General features: G+C 40.4%; 1 protein-coding gene across 3 annotated transcripts in view; it reads left to right on the top strand.

Moving 5' to 3' along the window:
• Positions 1-15097, top strand: part of Ckap5 (cytoskeleton associated protein 5) — a 91674-nt gene that overhangs the window by 1218 nt on the left and 75359 nt on the right. The window contains exon 1 of one of the 3 annotated variants that reach the window (XM_070032430.1): positions 1363-1433. The exons of 1 other annotated variant lie outside the window; for it this stretch is intronic. The gene's annotated coding sequence lies outside the window, so the exon portion shown is untranslated. Of the gene's footprint in view, positions 1-1362; positions 1434-13358; positions 13381-15097 lie in introns of those variants that run through there. One more of the 3 variants, XM_070032432.1, reaches the window with a different exon arrangement.

A 15097-nucleotide genomic window follows, 5' to 3' on the forward strand; every position in this document is an offset into this window, starting at 1 on the left:
CCTTTGGCCTAACAAGCAATAAATTAAGCTAACAATCTTTGGAAACTTTTCTCGAGTGGACAGACTATAATGTTACAAAATAATGATGTAGAGGTGAGGTCAATTAATTTTGACAGAACAAATTGAACTAGTTGGTAAGCTTGTGAGGAAAAAATTTTCACAAGTTTTTAAAGGCCATGCAAGGCCACGTAAGGCAATGGCAAGCAAAGGTATTCCATCACAATAGGCCCTATACTTTGCCAGTTTTAAAGTCTTGTTTTGTTTTCCTCTTGGTGATACTGGGGTTTGAACACCAGACCCCACACTTGGTTTGCAGGCACTCTACTGCACTATGTCCCCAATACTTTTGTTTTGGTTATTTTTCAGATAGTGTTTCAAGATCTTTACTAGTTCTGGCCTTAGATCTGAATCCTTCTACCTGTAGCCTCCAGAGTAGCTGAGATGGCAGGCATATATTACCACACTGCTCATTGACTAAAATGAGTTCTTGAATTTTTTGTTTGGCCTGGCCTCAAATCCTTCAGTCTGCATAGCTAGGAATATAGGTGTGAACCACAGTGCCTAATGTACTTTAAAAGTTTTGATTACCACTTGGAAGTGGTGCTGTAGCTCAAGTGGTAGAGTGCTCGCCTTGAGCTGAAGAGCTGAGGAACAGTGCCCAAGCTCAGAGTTCAAGCCCCACGACCAACAAAAACAAAAAACAAAAGTTTTGATCACCAAAGTTCAGTTATGAAGATAGTCTTCTATAATTGATAGTTCTAGTAGCAGCTATAAATGCAATAGTGAATATCTTAATATTATGAACAAGGGAAGGGGTGACATTGTTCAACAAGAAATGTATTCTACCTTAGTTGTGTAACTTTAACCCTTCTGTACATCACCTTTATAATAACAGTAAAAAGTTTAAAAAATATGAATAACAACAATACCTTTGGATAGTGTTAAAAATGATGAGGTATGAAAGCTTCATATTTCAGTAAAGGCAGGCTTTCTCATGCTTCTTTGACATGATGGGGTCTTGTTCATTTATGCATTGTTCTAGGTTTGGGGAGCACAGAGATGAGTCGGGAAAAAAAGGCCAATCCTCTGACTTCAGGAATCTGACAGTTTAATCTTTCAAATACACCAACTTCTACTTCAGTACTGGTCCTTGAATAAAGTAAATTGATAAATACTTTTACTAGTAGTAGCTTGCATTTATTGAATGATTTCTGGTGCCACATTTTATTTATTTTAATTTTTATAACCCATGCTGGGGCTTGAACTCAGGGCTTTATGCTATACTTGAGCTTCTTTTGCTCAAGACTAGCACTTTACCACTTGAGCCACAACTCCACTTAGCTTTTTGGTGGTTACTTGTAGGTAAAAAGGAGAACTTTCCTGCCTGACTGGCTTCAAACCTTGATCCTCAGATCTCATCCTCCTGAATACAGGTATGAACCACCAGTGCCCAGCTCTTTTTTTTTTGTCAGTTGTTTGGCTTGAACTCTGGGCCTGGGAGCTGTCACTCAGCTCTTCAGCTCAAGGCCAGCACCACTTGAGCTACCACGCCACTTCCAGTTTTCAGGTGGTTTATTGGAGATAAGAGTCTAAGAGTCTCACGGACTTTCCTGCATGGGCTGGCTTTGAACCATGATCCTCAGATTTCAGCCTCCTGAGTAGCTAGGATTACAGGCATGAGCTACCAGAACCTGGTTCTTTTTTTTAAATCTTCTGTATTTTACAGGTGAGGGAACTGAGAAAGATTATACAAAATTGTTTAACTAAATGATAGAAATTTAAATATAAGTAGTCTGTCTTCAGAGTCTCTTAAGGTTGTATTATATGAACCTTCTGTTTAAGAGAATTTAAGAACAAATTTTGGGCAGAATCTTCTCCTATGCACCCCTTTTGTTTTGCTTTCTTTTTTTCTTTCTTATAATTTACAGAAGTATGATGAAATATGAAGGACAAGCTAGTAGTTTTTATATGGTCAGCTCAAAATAGTGTTTATTATATGAGCAGCTGTGACAGTAGGATAGGGCTAGTGTGGTGTGTAAAATTGAGGTCTTAATTGTGGTGGAAAGATTCTTGATGGTGTTGGAAAAAACTGAGGTTTTTAAATGCTTAAATGAACCTTATATTCTTATATCTTGAGTTCAGAACAGTTGGCTTGAGTTCATTCTTTTTTTTTTTTTGTTGGTCGTGGGGCTTGAACTCTGGGCCTGGGCGCTGTCCCTCAGCTCTTCAGCTCAAGGCGAGCACTCTACCACTTGAGCTACAGCGCCACTTCCGGTTTTCTGGTGGTTTATTGGAGATAGGAGTCTCACGGTCTCTCCTGCCCGGGCTGGCTTTGAACCGCGATCCTCAGATCTCAGCCTCCTGAGTAGCTAGGATTACAGGCGTGAGCCACCAGCGCCCGGCTTTGAGTTCATTCTTATCAGGGTTGTCAGACTGCCTACTTGAAACACCTCTAACAAACTAAGCTTATTCCTTTGGGCTTTGCATTTGCTATTCTGTAGCTTAGAATGTTCCACCCCACTCCAGCTCTGCTTCAAGCCTAAGCTCTACCCAGCTCTCAACTTTTGACAATTTAAAGAGTCATTTTTCTAAGTTCCCAATTACAGTAGCTTCCTTGGTAACTTTTCCTTACTTCCCTCTGTTTACAGCATTTATTGTTATGTGATAGTGTGATATGTTGTTTTCTTTGCACTTGTCAGAACTCCTTGGAAGCATATTTTTTTTTCTGTGAAGTTATCTCAATGCCTCAAACAATGGTTGGTACAAAATAGATGGTTAAAAAGTATTAGTAGAACAAAAGCAACCATAGTTTTCTTTGTGTGATAAAGTGATACAGTGTATAACTAACCAATTGGCTGTTTCTGTGTCTTTTAATATGAACAGCATCTCCACAGACTACCTCAGAATTTCTTCATGAAGAAAACTAGAGCTGGCTAGCTACTCAGGGGATTGATATCATGGTTCAGAGCCAGCCTGGACAGAAAAGCCCCCATGAGACTCTTATCTAAAATAAACTACTCAAAAAGCTGGAAGTAGAGCACAAAGAGGCTCAGGGACAGCATCCAGGCCCTGAGTTCAAGCCCCAGGACAGGTGGGGGAAAAAACCCCAAAAACTAGAAAAGTTAGATTTATGATATGTCAATAGGGTAGGAAAGTAAAGCTAGCTCCCCTCTCCCATTTTATTTTTCCAATTTAAAAAGTTTTTGGATCTTTAGAAGTTTTGAAGGGCATTAGTCAAATATATTGTAGGATGTCCCTTCTGTTAGAATTTGTCTGATGTTTTTCTAATGAGTAGAGCTGTAGATTTTCAGTAGGAATACTGAAGAGTTTGTAAAGTGAAATTTTCATCATATCATGGCAATTGTATATGCTAGCAATATGATTTATGACTCTTAGTATTGACTTGCATTTCCTTGCTAAGGTAATGTTTTGAAATTTCTCTCTTGTGAAGTTACTCTGTTCTTCCCTTTTCATATTATACTCTTTGAAAGGAAGGCACTGTGAACTACCCACATTTAAAATTGTGAATTTTATTCCCTATCCTTGCAAGTTAGAATATATAATTTATTTGGAATTCGGTGTATAGTTGTCTCTCCATCTTCATTTGTTTAGTCAAATATTTCAGTATGAATTCCAGGATATATTTATCTTACACTTTCTAATACTACTATTGTTCAGATTGTTACAGTTTGGTCCATTTGAGAGTTGTTTTAGTTGGTTCCTGGGCTACTTTAATGTATATGTGTTGATTAGTTTGGTTGGCTCTTTTGTTTACTTGGGTTTTTGTTTTTTTTTTTTTTTTTGTCCATTGTGGGGCTTGAACTCTGGGCCTGAGGGCTGTCCCTCAGCTCTTCAGCTCAAGGCGAGCGCTCTACCACTTGAGCTACAGTGCCACTTCCGGTTTTCTGGTGGTTTATTGGAGATAGGAGTCTCACGGTCTCTCCTGCCCGGGCTGGCTTTGAACCGCGATCCTCAGATCTCAGCCTCCTGAGTAGCTAGGATTACAGGCGTGAGCCACCAGCGCCCGGCTCTTACTTGGGTTTTTGTTTTGAGACTTCTTTACTTTTTTTTCTTTCTTTCTTTCTTTTTTTTTTTTTTGCCTGTCCTGGGCTTGAACTCAGGTCCTGGCACTGTTCCTGAGCTTTTTATTCCCTCAAGGCTAGCACTCTACCACTTGAGCCACAGAACCACTTCCAGCTTTCTCTGTGTATGTGGTACTGAGGAATCGAACCCAGGGCCTCATGCATGCAAGGCAAGAGCTCTACCACGGAGCCACCTTCCCATCCCCAGAATTAGCCATTTCTTAGAGGAACTTTGCTTCTTACTAGAGAATGGTATTAGAAATCCATGCATAATCACTATGTGTTCTCATTGTTATACAATATTAGGTTCTTTCAACTAATATCAATATTTGGATTTTAAATGTCTCCCAAAGACTCTTAAAAGACTTAATCTCCTCCTTGGCAACATTGAAAGGTGGTAGAAATATCAGATGTGTGGCCTTAGTCAGATGTGGTGGTTCATGTCTATAATCATAGCTACTCAAGAAGCAGAGATTGACATAGTTCAAGGCCGGACCAAACAACAAGTCCCTTTTTTTTTTTTTTTTGTCTGTCATGGGGCTTGAACTCTGGGCGTGGGCACTGTCCCTGTGCTCTTTAGCTCAAGGTGAGCCCTCTACGCTTGAGCCACAGCACCACTTCCGGTTTTCTAGCGGTTTATTGGAGATAAGAGTCTCACAATCTTTCCTGCCCAGACTGGCTTTGAACCGAGATTCTCAGATCTCAGCCTCCTGAGTAGCTAGGATTACAGGCATGAGCCACCAACGCCCGACTACAAGTCCCTATTTCAGTAAATTGGATGTGATGTTGCATGCCTGTCATCCCAGCCTCACGGGAAGCATAAAATAGGAGGATTGTGATCCAGGTCCATCTGTGCATAAGCATAACTGCAATATTCTATACAAAAAAATTACTGGGGGCTGGGAAGTGGCTTAGTGATAGAGCACTTGCTTTGCATGCCTGAGGCCCTGGGTTCGATTCCTCAGCACCACATAAGCAAAAAGAAAAAAATGCCGGAAGTGGCACTGTGGCTCAAGTGGTAAAGCGCTAGCCTTGAGCTGGAGAGCTGAGGGATAACGCCCAGGCCCAGAGTTCAGGCCCCACGACCGGACCCAAAAAAAAAAAATTACTGAAGCAAAATGGACTGAATCATGGCCCAAGTGGTAGAGCTTCTGCCCAGCAAGTGTAAGGCCTTGAGTTCAAAGTCCCAGTAGTGCCAACAAACAAACAAGATTTGGGGCCTAGTGAGAAGCCTTTCAAGTCATTGGAAGTATGTCCCTTAAAAGGGATATTGTGATCCCGAGCCTTCCTTTTGTTTTTTTGTTTTTTGTTTTTTTTGCTACTAGCTATGAGATGAGCAGTTGTATTCTGCTAGGTGCTTTTGCCATGATGTGCTTCTGCTATGATATGCAGTTGAGTCAATCAACCATAGATTAAACCCTCTTTATTTCGCAATACTGGGGATTGAACCTAGAGTATACTCATGCTAGACAAGCATTTTATCAGTCAACTGTATCTCCATCACAACTTTTCCTCTTCGTAAGTTTATTTATATCTAGTATTTGTTATAGTATCTGAAAGCTGACTCTTAACACAAAATGTGTATATATAAGCAAACCTCAGGTATATTGACATATCTATAAATATTTATGTATATAGCCATCTGTGTGTATATTACTCTAAGCATAAATTCTTACTCACCTCCAACTGACATCTCCCCTTGTTAGGAATTTACAATCCAACAGCAGAAAGCCTGACTTCTATCATTTATCAATTGTTTGGTTTGCATATAGCAGAATTGTTAATCTGGACTCCTGTAAAAAGCAACTTTATCACCTAGAGTATAGTGTGTACAGTGTATTTGCCCTTATGCTTACATACTTAGGTCAATACCATTTCTCTTCCCCCTTTGGTGAAATTGTTTCACACATTTGTAATATAGTTAGATTATATTTTTGTAGTCTTCATTTTTTTCTATGTTCTCTCAAACTCCTAAATGTCTCCTTAAAATTTGCACACATTCAAGTTCGCTCTTCTAAGAGTATATATATTTTGACAGATGAGATGCATAGTGCCATTTTTCACCATTACAATACAGAACTACACTGCATAAAGCTAATTCCCAGTGACACAGAAATGGCATAAAAAAACTGATCACAGAGATGAATGAGTCCAATTACAAAGGCTCATTTGTCTTTATGCTTTATTCCTTTGCTTTTTGTGTCATATCCAAAAATATCATTGCCAAAGTCAATGACAAATGGGGGAGTAAATTCATTCTTTTGCATATAGATTTCCAGTTGTCCCACTACCATTTGCTAAAAAGACCTTTCTCAGTTGAATGGTCTTGGTACTGTTACTGAAGATCAGTTGGCTATATGTGGGACAGTTAATTAATCTAATCTTCGTGTTAGTATCTTACTGATGGGTATGTGTGTGTTTGGCAGTGTTGGGAATTGAGCCTAGTGCTTCATGCATGCTAGGCAACATTCTACCATAGAACTATACGTGCTGTTGATTACTGAAGTTTTGCAGTATGTTTTGAAACCAGGAAGTGTGAGTTCTCTAACTTCATTCTTCATTTCCAAAATTGTTTTGTCTATCCAGAGTTCATTTAGATTCCATGTGATATTTATGTCTTTCTACTTAATTATATCTTCTCTAATTTCATTCAGCAGTATTCTGTAGCTTTTAGACTTTTTTACCTCCTTGGTTAGATTTATGTCTAAGTATTTTATTCTTTTCTATGCTGTTGTAAATGGAATTTCTTTTTTGGATTACTGTTTTGAATTATTTGTTGGAAGTATGTAGAAATACAGTTGATTTTGTGTCCTGCAATTTTACTGAATTCATTTATTAGTTCTAATAGTTTTTTGTACAAACTTTAATTCTCTTACATATATATTATTTCATCTTTGAAGAGAAGCAATTTGGGCTCAGAAAAAGAATTATGATACTGTAGCTATAGGTTTTTCACAAATGATAATTATTATGTTTAAGGAAGTTTCCTTCTATTCTTGTATTTTTGATGGTATTTTGTTTTGTTTTTGCCAACATTGAAGGTTTTTTGTTTTGGGGGGCTTTTTTTTGGTTGGTCGTGGGGCTTGAACTCCAGGCTTGGGCGCTGTCCCTGCACTCCAGCTCAAGGCGAGCACTACCACTTGAACTACAGCACCACTTCTGGTTTTCTGATGGTTTATTGGAGATAAGAGTCTCATGTAGTTTCCTGCCTATGCTGGCTTTGAACCTTGATCCTCAGAGCTCAGCCTCCTGTGTAGCTAGGATTACAGGCATGAGCCACTGGTGCCCGGCTAACATTGAAGGTTTGAACTCAAGGCCTCATACTTACTCAGCTTGCTTGTTCTGCTGGAACTTTATCTGCTACTTTGAGCCATGCTTTGAAGCCTGAATTTTATTTATTTATTTTTTTGGCTCTTTTGGAGATGGACTCTCATGGACTTTTCTAACTAGACTAGCCTCAAACCATAATCCTGTAGATCTCAGCCTCCTAAGTAGAGTGATAGAAATTAGCCACTAGGTCTTGGCTAGAGTGCTGTTTGTTTACTTGTTTGTTTGATAAAAGGGTATTAAATCTTATTAAAGGCTGGGAATGTGGCTTAGTGGTAGAATGCTTGCCTAGCATGCATTAGGCCCTGTGTTCAGTTTCTTGGTACCACATAAACAAAAAAATTAGACAAGACAGGTGCCTGTGGCTTATGCCTATAATCCTAGGTACTCAGGAGGCTGAGATCTGAGGATGGTGGTTCGAAGCCATCCTAAGCAGAAAAGTCACTGTGAGACTTATCTCCAGTTAACCATCCAAAAAACCAGAAGTAAAGCTGTAGCTCAAAGTGATAGAGTGTTATAGTCTTGAGCATAAGAGCCCAGGAATAGTACTAGGTCTACCTACCGCCGCCCCCCCGCCCCCCCCCCCAAAAAAAGGCTTTTGCTGGTCAGTTGAAATTATGTTCCTTTTTTGACCTTTTTTTTTTTTTTTTTTTGGATCTGTCATAGGGCTTGAACTCTGGGCCTGAGAACTGTCCCTCAGCTCTTTAGTTCAAGGCTAGCGCTCTACCACTTGAGCCAAGGCACCACTTCTGGTTTTCTGGTGTATATTGGAGATAAGAGTTTCATGGCTTTTCTTGCCGGGGCTGGCTTTGAACCCTGATCCTCAGATGTCAGCCTCCTGAGTAGCTAGGATTACAGGTGTGAGCCACCAGCGCCCGACTCCTTTTTTGGCCTTTTATTAAATGGATTTTCACATATTGAGCTATTCTTCCAATTCAGGAGTAAATCCTTACTTGATCATTAAGTGTAATTTTTTAATGTGCTGTTGAATTTGGTATTCTAGCATTTTACTGAAAAATTTGCATCAGTATTTATCAGAGACTTATCTTGTTTCTTTTTTGGGCGGGGGGCCTGGGATTTGAACTCAGACTCACTTGCTAGGTAAAGCAACCTACACTTTGAGCTAGACTCTCAGCCTGTAGTTTTAATAGTGTTTTTGTCTGGCTTTAGTATCAGAGTAAATGTTGGCCTCATGACTTTTAGTTTTGAAAAATTTGGGATTACTGATACTAATTCTTCAGTGAAGTGTATTACTTACTTTGTTTGTGTCAAGGTCTTCTGGTGCTGGCCTCAAACTTGTGATCTTTCTTCCTTAGCCTCCTAAGTGCTGGCAGTAGTGCCACCATGGCTAGCTAGTGTATCACTTTTTTTTTTATTTTTGGTCTGTCATGGGGCTTGAACTCTGGGCTTGGACGCTATCCTTGCGCTCTTCAGCTCAAGGTGAGCACTCTACCACTTGAGCCACAGTGCCACTTCCAGTTTTCTAGTGGTTTAATTGGAGATAAGAATCTCATGGACTTTTCTGCCCCAGCTGGCTTTGAACCTGATCCTCAGATCTCAGCCTCCTCAACTAGGATTACAGGTGTGAGCCACTGGTGCCTGGCTATATCACTTTAAAAAAAATTAATTTTGTTGTAAAGGTGATGTACAGAGGGATTATAGTTGCATAAGTAAGGTAATGAGTACATTTATTTATTTATTTATTTATTGGTCTGGTCGTGGGGCCTGAACTCTGGGCCTGGGTGCTGTCCCTCAGCTCTTCAGCTCAAGCTCTACCACTTGAGCCACAGCGCCACTTCCAGCTTTTTTCTTTTTGCTTATGTGGTGCTGAGGAATTGAACCCAGGGCCTCAGGCATGCAAGGCAAGCGCTCTACCACTGAGCCACCTTCCCAGCCCATGAGAGTACTTTTTTTTTTTTTTTTGGTTGGTCTTGGGTCTTGAACTCTGGGCCTGGGCACTGTCCCTCAGCTCTTCAGCTCAAGGTGAGCTACAGAGCCACTTCCGGTTTTCTGGTGGTTTATTGGAGATAGGAGTCTCACAGTCTTTCCTGCCCGGGCTGGCTTTGAACCTCAATCCTCCGATCTCAGCCTCCTGAGTGGCTAGGATTACAGGTGTGAGCCACCAGCGCCTGGTGAGAGTACATTTATTGTTGAACATTGTTACCCTCTCCTTTGTTTTTCTCCTACTTTGAGGGAATTGTAACAACAAAGTGTCTTGTGAGTATCACTGGTAAGTTCTTTTCAGTAATCACTGATAATAGAATATTCAGGTAGGTGTGCCACCTTGTAAACATGTTCCTTTCCAGTTTCCATTCATATACATGGGTACTATTTACAGAATTATTTCCTAAGGAGACTATTACTCCCAGTAATTTATAGAATTATGAATATTTTATGTCTAGTTTTCTCTCTGTAAAGAAAAAAAGGCTGTGCTAGGAATGTAGTTTAGTGGTAGAGTGCTTGCCTAGCATGCATAAAACAAAAGAAACTCAGGGATAGTGCCCAAGCCTTGAGTTCAAGCCTCAGGACTGGCAAAAAAAAAAAAAAAAAAGCCATAACTAAAATAAGAGTAGAGACGTAACTGTGGTAAAACACTTCCATACTATGCAACAATGCTCTGGGTTTAATTCCCAGCACCAAAGTAATACTAATAATAACTAAAATTATTAATAAGGTGGATTATGTTTGCATTGTGACATTTGTTTAATGAGAAACCAAAGAATTATTGAGGAATATTTATATAAAATGTTTAAATGTTTAGGACTAATGAAACTGTAATAATCATCTTAAATTCTGATGTCTTGAGACTGAAGGGTACAATCATTTATTATTTTTCTCTGATTTTTCTAAAAAGCTCACCACTGGATATTCACTAATGTGTGCATATTTATGCTTATTTAGATCATATAAATTACAAAAAATTCTATATAACAGAAAGTAATGACTATGTCTTATAGAATCAGTATTTGTTGAATACTTATTTTGCTTAACCCAATGGAAAAAAAAAGATAATTAAGATATCTTCCAGCCTTTGCTGCACTTAAAATCTGACCTACAAACCTTCAGAACAGTGGTAATCATGGTGAGGATGTAATGAAAAAAGATCTTAAATACATAATTCACAATTAAATGCAGTGAAGAATGAGATTGCCTTGGTACTTCAAAATCAGACTATTGTAATCATTTTTCTTCCTGATAACTTTATCCTATAGTTCTCTAAGACTTTCAGAATAAGAATACAGTAACTTGGGTTGTCTCTCTAGAGCAGTCTTCATGTTTGTGTTGTGGAATATTGAGGCCTATGAGTGTGATAGAGTACTATGTCTAGCAAGCATCATGTTCAGAGTTCAATCCCGAGGACTACAAAAGTAAATAAGTAAGTATTTTGAATTGTTCATATTAGAGATGTTAGGTTGCTTTTGAATGGTTGTTGGCCTCACTAAATTGATTCTCATATTGGTTTGATGATAACCATAGGGCTTTTGGTAAGGTACATTCCTTCCTTCCTTCTTTCCTTCCTTCCCTCTTTCCTTCCTTCCTTCTTTCCTTCCTTCCCTCTTTCCTTCCTTCCTTCCTTCCTTCCTTCCTTCCTTCCTTCCTTCCTTCCTTCCTTCCTTCCTTCCTTCCTTCCTTCCTTCCTTCCTTTTTTGTCAGTCATAGGGTTTGAACTCTGGGCCTAGGTGCTGTCCCTGAGCTCTTCAGCTCAAGGCAAGCATGCTACCACTTGAGCCACAACACCACTTCCGGTTTTCTGTCGGTTAATTGGAGTTAAGAGTCTCACAGACTTTTCTACCAGGGCTGGCTTTGAACCGTGATCCTAAGATCTCAGCCTCCTGACACTAGGATTACATGTGTGAGCCATGGGCGTCTGGCCATATATTTATTTCTTCAGCTGTTAACTCATGCCTATAATTCTAGCTACTCAGGAGGCAGAGATTTGAAGATCATGGTTCAAAGCCATTCTAAGCAGAAAAGTTGATGTGACTCTTATCTCCAGCTAGCCAGCAAAAAAACCCCAGAAGTAGTAGTGTGGCTCAAGTGGTAGAGCACCAGGCTTTAGCAGAAAAAGCTAAGCAAGAGTATCAAGTCCAGTAACAGCAGAAAAATAAAGTCTTTGTAGGAATACAAACCTAAAAGTATATGAGTCATGGTGAATGGTACACAGGAGGTTGAGGCAGGAAGATTGCCATTTTGAGGCCAGCTTGGACTACATAGTTAGATTCTACCCAAATGAAACAAAATGTAAATCTCTCCTCTAAGCACATGCTAAGACAAACTATAGAAACACTTCATAGGAAAAGAAGATTGAAACTCATTGATAACCTTTGGTGATCTCAAAAGACCATGATTTAACTCCCTTAAACATTAATGAATGTTGCTCTACAGTTTTGTTTTGTTTTTTTGGTCAGTCATGGGGCTTGAACTCTGGCTCTGGGCCTGGGCACTGTCCCCTCAGCTCTTCTGCTCAAGGCCAGTGCTCTACCACTTGAGCCACAGCGCCACTTCCAGTTTTCTAGTGGTTTATTGGAGATGAGTCTCACGGAGTTTCCTGCCTGGGCTGGCTTTGACCCATGATCTTCAGATCTCAGCCTCCTGAGTAGCTAGGATTACAGGTGTGAGGCACCAGCACCTGGCCCACTTCCAGCTTTTTCTGCTTATGTGATGCTGAGGAATCGAACCCAGGACCTCATGCATCCAAGGCAAGCACTCTACCACTGAGTCATCTTCCCAGCCCCTGCCCTACAGTTTTTCAAGCACTCTTCATATTAAATTAGATGATTGTACATCACATTGTATACTGTATGTAGTATTTCTTATGTAAAAGACTTGGTTAATATTTGAAAGGTCATAAGAAGAGAAGGTTTTTCTCTTACCTATTGCCTTCCAGCCTATCAACTGTTATTACCTACATTACCTAGGGTTCTTCCTACTATAGATAGAGAAGTTTGAAAGGATGAGGTGACTGAGGCTTTGAATTTACACTTGAAGAACTTTTCAAGTCTAAGGAGAGTAAATGGAAAACGCATCTTATATAATTGGGTCTGGCTGTTATTAGCCTCTGTGCTGATCCTGGGGCTTGCACTCGGAGCCTAGATAGACATTGTCCTTGAGTTTTGCTGAAGCCTAGTGCTCTACCATTTGAGCCACAACTCCACTTCTGGATATTTATTTATTTATTTATTTATTTTGTTGGTCGTGGGGCTTGAATTCAGGGTTTGGGTGCTGTTTCTGAGCTTTTTCACTCAAGGCTAGCTCTTTACCACTTTGAGCCACAATAGTACTTCAGGTTTTCTGGTGGTTAATTGGAGATAAGAGTCTCATGGACTTTCCTGTTGGTGCTGGCTTTAAACTGGGATCCTCCTAGCTCTCACTCCTGATTAGCTAGGATTATAGGCATAAACTATGAGCACCCAGTTTATTTCTATTTTTGGTGGTTAACTGGAGATTAAGAGTCTCATGGGTGGACTTTATTACCTGGGATTGCCTTCAAACTGTGGTCCTTAAATCTCAGCCTCCTGTGTAGCTAGGATTACACATGTGAGCCACCAGCTCCCAGCTAATACATATTTTTAAACCCTGGAGGGGGATTAGGATTGTGACATTGGAAACTGGTCCTCTCCTTTGTCACTGGAACATTATACACTAAATAAGAAGTCCACCCAACTTTAATAGTCTTCCTAGTTTATCCTTAATTTGCCTTAAAAAAAAAACTGTAGGCTAGATGCAGCACCCTGAAGCTTGCAAATCTCTAGTTGAAGGTTCTATATGCTGCTGCTCCTTTAAGCCTCTGATGTGCATGCTGAGGGCACTTAGTGTGCTTTGATTCCAGCCCCAGTGGATGTGTTTCCCAATAGCCAGCCTTACCAGAGCTTCTGCCTCCTGCCTGCCTGCCTGCCTGCCTGCCTGCCTGCCTGCTGAAGGATCTGTAGGAATCGGACATTCGTGCCCAGACCCCTCCCTGCCAGGGAGTGTAAGTGTCAGACTGTGAATGAGGGTCAGGTATTTTGTAACTGTGTATCCCTGTGTCCCTGTGCTGGAAGTACTGGTGGATAGTACCAAGGACTTTCCTGGCCTACCAGGCTAAGGCTGTGAAAGAGCATAAACAATGCTGGAAGGCTGTGAAAGAGCATAAACAATGCTGGCTGCAGTGAACTAAAGCCTGGACATCTGTTCTACTTATGGGTAGTAAAAGCAGCCCTAGGGTGTTTGTTTGGATATGCAGTGGGTGAGCAGTGCCTATAACCTGGCATTTCCCTAGCCTGATTCCTCCTTATAGTGAGGAAAGAATTGTTTTTATCCAAGTATAGCTTAGTTAAAATTGGATGGGTGGAGCTGAATCTAGTGCTCATGGCCTTGGATCTGTAGCTTGTGATTTGGAGACCTGAGTAGCATTGGGATGAGTAAGCATAAAGTTTTCAGCCTCCTTGGTACAAATGAGCCGTAACTCGAAAAGTTGACCTAATTTACAGCCAGTTTAGTTTTCTATCTCTCCAGAGGCCTGTGTTGGTATTTGCCCCCCCCCCCCCCGCCTTTGGAGACATTGACAGTGGTCATCTATTAGAGTCCAGTTTAACCTTCTTTCCTGCTGATAGAATAGCACAATGTGAAAGACACAGCTCTTTACCTGTCTCTGTCTCTGAGGGAATATGTGGGAGGCCTCTGTCCCAGAACAAGGAAAGCAAATACACCAAAATTTGTTGAGATAACCTTTTAGGGAAGTAGTTCAGATTCCTAGTCCCCTGATAATACACAATATGCCTGCAAGAGGCGTTTGTCCTTTTTTAATGGGGAGTACCTAGAGGCAGTGGAAGCTTTTTTTTTTTTTAAGTGAAGGTAGGGTTTGTCATTTTTTTTCTACCTGCTAGATTTTACTTGGCCTTTACTACGTAATAAAAATCTTGCCGGGCGCTAGTGGCTCACGCCTGTAATCCTAGCTACTTAGGAGGCTGAGCTCTGAGGATCGAGGTTCAAAGCCAACCGGGGCAGAAGAGACCGTGAGACTCTTATCTCCAATAATCCACCAGAAAACCGGAAGTGGCGCTGTAGCTCAAGTTGGTAGAGTGCTTGCCTTGAGCTGAAGAGCTGAGGGACAGTGCCCAGGCCCAGAGTTCAAGCCCCACAACCGACAAAAAAAAAAAAAAAAAGTAATAAAAATCTTAAATTATCTGTGACAGCTACAAAATTGTTATGCTACTTTAATCCAGTTGTCTCTCCTGGACATGGTCTGAATAGATTTCTCAACATGCATTGTGTGTGAGGTGGTGGTGTTTTAATTGAGCACATCATCACACATCATTGGTCATTCAGGAAATTTTGTTTGAGATGGATATAGGTATGTTGCCCAGGTTGACCCCAAACTTCTGGGCTTAAATGATCTCCTGCCTTCACCTCCTATGGACCTGGGACTAGCCTGGATTACATTTAGACTGTCATTAGATAGAACTCTAACCTTTACAGTCAACCCATTCTTAACCTCCTCAGGACTTTTGTTAGTAAACTTCATTAGTTCTTAGGTTCTTTTATGAATTTTTTATTAGTGTGCATTAATTACACAATTATGTTTTAGAACTGGGCTTTGAACTCAAGGATCACACTTGCTTGGCTTGCTCACTTGGTACTCTGCCACTTGAGCTACACCTCTAGTAAACTGTTGCTTACTTGTAGACTTTTCTGTGTAGGCCAGTATT

The sequence above is a fragment of the Dipodomys merriami genome, unplaced genomic scaffold (genome assembly GCF_024711535.1).
Source record: "Dipodomys merriami isolate MVZ:Mamm:240054 unplaced genomic scaffold, mDipMer1.0.p SCAF_21, whole genome shotgun sequence".
NCBI classification, from domain to species: Eukaryota; Metazoa; Chordata; class Mammalia; order Rodentia; family Heteromyidae; genus Dipodomys; species Dipodomys merriami.